Source organism: Chenopodium album, chromosome 16, assembly GCF_948465745.1.
Source record: "Chenopodium album chromosome 16, dcCheAlbu1.1, whole genome shotgun sequence".
In the NCBI taxonomy this organism is placed as follows: domain Eukaryota; kingdom Viridiplantae; phylum Streptophyta; class Magnoliopsida; order Caryophyllales; family Amaranthaceae; genus Chenopodium; species Chenopodium album.
The window spans coordinates 16,449,407-16,457,048 of NC_137849.1; the positions used below are offsets into that span (position 1 = coordinate 16,449,407).

Genomic DNA, 7,642 nt, shown 5'->3' on the forward strand with positions numbered 1-7,642 from the left:
TATATCACCGGAGAATGACTTTGAAATAAAGCCGGCAATGATCACTCTTATTGAGAGGAGACAATATGGTGGGGCGAAGAACGAGAGCCCATTGAACCATCTTAAGGAGTTTGAAAAATATTGTAACTTAATCAAGATTAATGGGGTGTCTCAAGAATTCATCTGCCTTAAGTTGTTCCCTTTCTCCCTCATAGGAAGATCTTTGGAATGGCTAGATAATGAGATGAAGCCCAATTCATTGAAAACTTGGGATGATGTCACCAAAGCTTTCTTGTTCCGTTTCTATCCTCAAAAGAAAACGGCGGAGGCAAGAGCTTTGATTCAAGGGTTCAAGCAAAAGCCTAATGAAAGCCTTTATGAAGCATGGGAAAGATTCAAGGATTATCAAAGGGAGTGTCCACACCATGGGATTCCTACCTATCAAATCATACATATCTTTTATGGTGGGTTGAGTTCTCATGGGAGAGCAAGTTTGGATGCCGGAGCCGGAGGCCCAATCATGAACAAGACGGAAGAAGAAGTGGTTGATGCTATTGATGAAGTAGCTCGTCATTATATGAATTGGCAAGAAGTGGAAAGAGAACCAACAAGCAAGGGTTACTCGATCGAACAACTTAGTGTCATTAATGATTTGACCACTTTGATTGCGGATTTAGGGAAAGAAGTTATGTCTCTCGAGGAAAAGCTTGAGAAGCCTCCTTCCCAAGCTCCAATTCTTCCCTCCCAAATTAAGGGGAGAGGTACATCTTCTCACTCTAACTCCAATCTTTCAACTTGTTGCATGATTGTGGAATGTTGGCCATGTCAATTATGTGGAATGAATTATCACAATGCTTCTATGTGCCCAAATGTTTCTTGTAGTGAATGTGATGGAAGTGAAATGGAACACATGAATTATGTCAATAATCATTCTTGTGAACCTAGAAATGATGTTCAAAGGAATATTGGAAATAGGAATTATCATATGAATCATGATGATTATAACCAAAATGGAGGTTATAGAAATCATGATTGCCAAGAGATTCATGGTAACTATAACCATCATGGTTGTAATGGTCATGGTCATGGCTATAGACATGGGGATCATAACCAAGGTTATGATAACTATGGTCAACAAAGGAGCCAAAATGAAACTAAGGGTAATTAGAATAATCAAGCTAGGGGATATTTTCAAGCAAGTTTTCAAGATGGTTCCCCAATTGATTTAGTTCCAAATTCTCAAAGTTTAAATGATAATTCCCATGACCAATCATTTTCTTCTAGAGAATTTTTGGAAAGTGTCATTGAGAAACAAGCCAAGACTTTGGAAATGTGTATGGTTTTGAATGAAGAGAAGTTTAATTACATGTTGGCTTATAACAAAGATTTGAGTGAAAAACTTTCTCAATTAACTAGTATATTCAAGGAATATGCACACTCTTCTTCTTTGACTCCACCTAGCTTAGATTCTAGGAACCCTATGGATGTCATTGTTACTAGAAGTGGTAAGGTCCTTGAGGGAGGTGTGCCTAAGAAGAGTGTTGCTAATGAGAGAACTAGTAAGAATTCCATTGAAATTGAAGGTGATGAATGCCCCTTGAGCGAAAATGTTGGTGAGGAACAAGTAGAGAAGGTGATAGAGAAAGAGAGAGAGGTTTGCAAACAAAGGCTCCCCTATCCTCAAAGATATAATAGATATAAGTTGGATGAGCAATTTGGGAAATTTGTAGAGATGCTTAAGCAACTTCATTTAACTCTTCCTTTCACCGATGTTGTTGAACAAATGCCAAATTATGCTAAGTTCCTTAAGGAGATTTTGAGTGGAAAAAGGACTTGTGATGTGGTGGAGACCATTAGCCTTACTGAGCATTGTAGTGCAATCATCATGAATAAGATGCCTCCTAAGTTGAAGGATCCCGGAAATTTTTCCATCCCTTGTGCTATCAACAAGACCCAAATTGATAATGCCTTATGTGATTTAGGAGCTAGTGTTAGCCTTATGCCATATTCGGTTTATCAAAGATTAGGTCTAGGAGAACTTCTACCTTCAAAGATTACCTTGCAATTAGCCGATAGGTCAATCAAGATTCCTAAGGGAAAGGTAGAAGATGTGCCTTTAAGGGTTGGAAAATTTGTTATTCCGGTTGATTTTGTAGTGTTGGACATGGATGAAGATGCTACAATACCTATCATCTTAGGTAGACCTTTCCTTGCTACATCGGGGGCTATGATAGATGTGAAAAGTGCTAAGATATCTCTTAAGATAGGAGAGGAAGTAATTGAATTTGATTTGAATGAAGGAATGAAATATCCTTCCTCCTCTTTAGAAAATTGCATGAGAGTTGAAGTGCTTGATAATATTGTGAATTCCATGCATGAGCACTTGCTCACATCTAACGATCCTCTTGAGTGTGTCTTGTTGAACAAGGAAAAGATAGGTATCTCAACCAAGGAAGAGCAATTGTATGAAAATTTGCTTAATGAAGGGGATATAGGGAGTGGAGAAGAAACTTGCATGGGGATATCAAGTCAAGATGCTTTGAAAGTGGCCTCAACCAAAGAAGGTAAAGGTGTTCCCATGGTAGAGCTAAAACCTCTACCATCACACCTTAGGTATGAATTCTTAGGCCCTAATTCTACATATCCCGTTATTGTTAGTGCATCCTTGAGTGAGAGCCAAGCTCAAGCGTTATGTGGTGTTTTGAGAAAGCACCAAGGTGCTTTGGGGTACACAATTGATGATCTTAAAGGCATAAGCCCCGCCTTGTGTACACACCACATAACACTTGAGGAAGGCACCCTTCCTTCTATTGAACGACAAAGGAAACTACATCCCCAAATGGGAGAAGTAGTCAAGAAAGAGATCACCAAGCTTTTGGATGCGGGAATTATATTCCCCATTTCAAGCTCAAGGTGGGTCTCTCCCGTGCATGTCATTCCTAAAAAGGGGGGTATGACCGTAGTTGAGAATGAGAAAGGTGAGCTCATTCCAACTAGAACGGTCACCGGTTGGAGGATGTGTATAGACTATAGATGTCTAAACACATCGACCAAAAAGGATCATTTCCCTCTCCCTTTTATTGACCAAATGCTTGAAAGGTTAACTAGGCACAAATTCTATTGCTTTCTTGATGGATATTTGGGATTCTTTCAAATTCCTATTCACCCCGAGGATCAAGAAAAGACAACCTTCACATGCCCCTATGGTACCTTTGCATATAGAAGAATGCCCTTTGGATTGTGTAACGCTCCGGCAACCTTTCAAAGGTGTATGATGAGCATTTTTGGGGACATGCTTGAAGAGGAAATGGAAGTCTTCATGGATGATTTTTCCGTGGGAGGTGTTTCATTTGAGGATTGCCTCAAAAATCTTGAAAGATGCCTAGAGAGATGTGAAAAGGTCAACTTGGTGCTTAATTGGGAAAAATGCCACTTCATGGTGGAAGAAGGGATTGTTCTAGGCCATAAAATTTCCAATAAAGGCATCGAGGTTGACAAGGCTAAGATTGAGGTAATAGAGAAGTTGCCTCCCCCGGTCAATGTGAAAGGGGTAAGATCATTTTTGGGTCATGCCGGATTTTATAGAAGGTTTATCAAAGATTTTTCTCTTATTGCTAAGCCCTTAAATGATCTTCTCCAAAAAGATGTTGATTGTGTCTTTAATGATGCTTGCTTGGAAGCTTTTAATAAATTGAAGAAAGCTTTGACTTCTACTCCTATCGTCCAAGCCCCTAGATGGGATTTGCCATTTGAGCTCATGTGTGATGCAAGTGATACGGCTATAGGAGGTGTGTTGGGTCAAAGAATTGACAAGAAGCTCCATGTCATCTATTATATGTCAAAGACTCTCAATGGTGCTCAAAGAAATTACACAACAACGGAAAAGGAATTCTTGGCTATTGTTCATTCTTTTGAGAAATTCCGTTGTTACTTGTTGGGGTCTAAGACTATAGTTTTCACCGATCATGCGGCTTTGAAGTATCTCTTTGGGAAAAAAGAATCCAAACCGAGGTTAATTCGTTGGGTCCTTGAGCTTCAATCTTTTGATCTTGAGATCCGAGATAAAAAAAAGGTGCTGAAAATGTTGTTGCGGATCATTTGTCTAGACTTGAAGATTTTCAAGTTCAAGACGATGGGTCTCCTATAGAGGACCGGATGTTGGATGATTCTTTGTATGTTATCAATATGAAGGAGCTCCCTTGGTTTGTCGATTTGGTGAATTTTCTTGCTTGTGGGGAGTTCCCTCTTTCTTTTTCCAACAATCAAAGAGAAAGCTTAAGAGAGAAGCAAGGCACTATGTATGGGATGAACCAATCTTGTACAAAAGAGGTGTGGATGGATTGTTGCGCCGATGTGTGCCAAATGAGGAAATACCAAATGTTTTGAAGATGTGCCACTCGGATCCTAGTGGTGGTCATATGGGTGTTTCAAGAACGGCCTCTAAGGTGCTTCAATGTGGATTATGGTGGCCTAACCTCTTTAAGAATGCTTGGGAATATGTCAAAAGTTGTGATCAATGCCAAAGGACCGGGAATATTTCGAGGAGGAATGAGATGCCCCAACAACCAATACTTGAATTGGAGATATTTGATGTTTGGGGTATAGATTTTATGGGTCCTTTTCCATCTTCTTATGGGAATCAATATATCCTTGTTGCCGTTGATTATGTGTCAAAGTGGGTGGAAGCCATTGCTTCTCCCAATAATGACCATAAAGTGGTGATGAAATTGTTCAAAAAGATAATATTCCCTAGGTTTGGCATCCTCAAAGCGGTTATAAGTGACAATGGCTCGCATTTTGTGCACTATGCTTTCCGAAAGATGTTGAAGAAGCATGGAGTGAACCAATGATTTGGTCTTCCTTATCATCCTCAAACTAATGGGCAAGTTGAGGTATCTAATCGTCAAATTAAGTTAATTCTTGAGAAGACGGTTGCAAGGAGTAGGAAAGATTGGGCATATAGAACGGCTTTCAAAACTCCTATTGGTACCACTCCTTATCGCTTGGTTTATGGGAAATCTTGTCACCTTCCAGTTGAGCTTGAGCACCGCACTCATTGGGCTATTAAAAAGATCAATTTTGATTTGGCTAGTGCGGGTGAGCAACGTTGGTTAGATCTTCATGAGTTAGAAGAGCTTCGGTTGGATGCTTATGATTGTGCTAGCTTGTATAAAGCTAGAACTAAGGAGGTGCATGATAAGCTCATTGAGAAGAAAGAGTTTGTTCCGGGGGATAAGGTGCTTCTTTTCAATTCCAAAATGAGGCTTTTTCCCGGAAAATTGGTGTCTCGTTGGACCGGCCCTTTTGTTGTTCAAGAGGTGTTTTCAAATGGTTCTATCGAAATTTCTCCCTTGGATTTTTCAAGAACTTTTAAGGTTAACGGACATAGACTAAAGAGGTATTATGATGGAGTGTTCGTGGGGGTCATTCATGACATGACTCTCTATGATCCGCCTTGAAAGAGGTGGAGGATGTCTAGCTTAAGACTCTAAATTAAGCGCTTCACGGGAGGCAACCCGTGCTTTCTAACTTTTTCTTTCTTTTTCTTTTGGTTTTTCTTTGGGTTTTGATGATGTTTTTGTGATCTAATTTTGTTGTGTTTGATGTTGTAGGATGGTTTGAGTCGAATTCCAACAATTTTGATGCCAACTTTGAGGTAAACTTGTCCCAATTCTTAAGTTGGAAAGGTGGGTAAGAATGGAGAATGGTAAATACTTGTGTTTATTTTCATGATTTCAAGTTTTTCTTTCTCCAATATGAAGTGTAGCTACTGCCTATGTGGTTCCTCATGACCATCATGGGGTGTGCGCACATGATGAGGGAGGAAGAAAATCGGGAAAAAGAGCCCAGTTTTTGTGCGCCCGCACACCAGCACTGTGCGGCCGCACACGAGCACTGTGCGGGCGCACATCTCTCTTGTGCGGCCGCACATTGCTGGGTGTACGTGGGGTGGTTTTCCCTCCTCTCTTAAGCCCGATTTTTCCTTCTCTCTCTCTCCTATTTCATTCTACTTCCTCCTTAAGTCTATTGTGGTTGCTCATAGTTGCTCTCCATTCTCCTCATAATATTTTTCATTTTTCCTCATCAAAATTTTCCATAATTCTCATTACTTTGCTCCCCAAGTCTTCATTCTACATCCTTAAAGGTAATTTTCTCACTCCTAGTTTGAAAATTTTGGGTACTTTTTAATTGAAACTTGTTGGTATGATTGTTGGAGATGTTTATGTGTAGTGGTGTTTTTCTTGCTTAATTGTTGTGATTTTCAATCAATTGAAAGTATAATTGCATGTTTTATGTGATAAAGTTTCAATTTTCATATCTCATGAGAATTTGAGCATGACTAGTACTACCCTCTTACTCTCCACCATTACTACCACTTGTTTTTATGATGATGATTATGGAATTGTTGATGATGGTTTTGTGAAATCTAATTATGATGATGATATTACTTGAGCATTTACGAATTTTGGCATGAACCTTGTTGGATTTTCATATGTTTAGTTTTAGGGTGTTTTGTTGATGTTGATGGTGATAATGGAGAAAGTGGTTGTTGGTAGTATGGTATATAGTTGCTTTTGTTAATTGTGAATTGGGGTAATACTTGTGTCAATTGTGATGCTTTGATAATGCATTATTCATCTCTATTGAACTTTTGCTTAACTCATGTCATATTGTCCTTTTATTTTTCCCCATGTACATGATTAATTTTTGGCACACCATTCCTACTATTGAAATCATTTTCTTTGTGCTTTATCTTATAGATGGGTGATTCAAGACAAGCTAAGCGCGCAAAGGTTACAAATTCGAGGAAGACAATTGATCCACCTTCTTCCATCAAAGAAACTTATGGCATCAAGTTCACGGTTCAAGAGCATTGGGATAGATTTGAGAGTCTTTCTTCACGGAAATTGTATTCTACAAGATTCTATGATCGAGACACCACTACTCTTCTTGGGATAGACGACGATGTGCGGATGTTAGCTCGAAATTTGGGTCTTGAGCAATTCATTGACCTTAATGCTCCCACCTATGCAAGGCTCACCTATGAATTCCTATCTTCGCTCGAAGTGCAAGAGGATGGTGACGATAATGAATGTCCAACACTTACCTTCCAAGTATTCAATGAAGACTATTCTATTCCCCTTTCATTCCTAAACAAGATGTTTAACTTTCCGGAGCCTATTGATGGCAAGCCTTTGATTTATCCGGCCTATGAAGCTCTTCATCGCAACCATAGGTATGATGAGAATGATTGGTGGGATGATATTTCTATTGAGGATACTTATTGTGCCCAAACTTCCAAATCGGCCTCTATAGTCCATGGAGCGATGCGCTACTTTAGCCGCATACTTACTTATGCATTTTTCTCCAAGGAATCTCTTGGAGCTATATCTCAAGAGCAATTAAGTTGGCTATGGTTGGCTCATCGATATAGGGATGATATGTTGGAGGACTTTGATGTAACTGATTTTGCTAGGCATTTGCTCCACCGCTTCATCGATATTCGTGACGGTTTCTTTCTCTCGGGAAGCATTCAAATTGGGGGTATGATCACCCTCATCGTGCTATCGCTTAACAAAAAATATGCTTCCATGATTGGAGATCTTGTGGAGATTAAGGATCCTAGAGAGAAGTCTCCGTCTTGTTTGTTGGGCACGTTTGC

General features: G+C 39.6%; 1 non-coding gene across 1 annotated transcript; it reads right to left on the reverse strand.

Moving 5' to 3' along the window:
- Nucleotides 1–305: 305 nt before the first annotated feature.
- Nucleotides 306–411, reverse strand: LOC145587201 (small nucleolar RNA R71). Its single transcript, XR_014101224.1, has one exon. It is a non-coding gene; the product is annotated as a small nucleolar RNA R71 (small nucleolar RNA).
- Nucleotides 412–7,642: the final 7,231 nt, after the last annotated feature.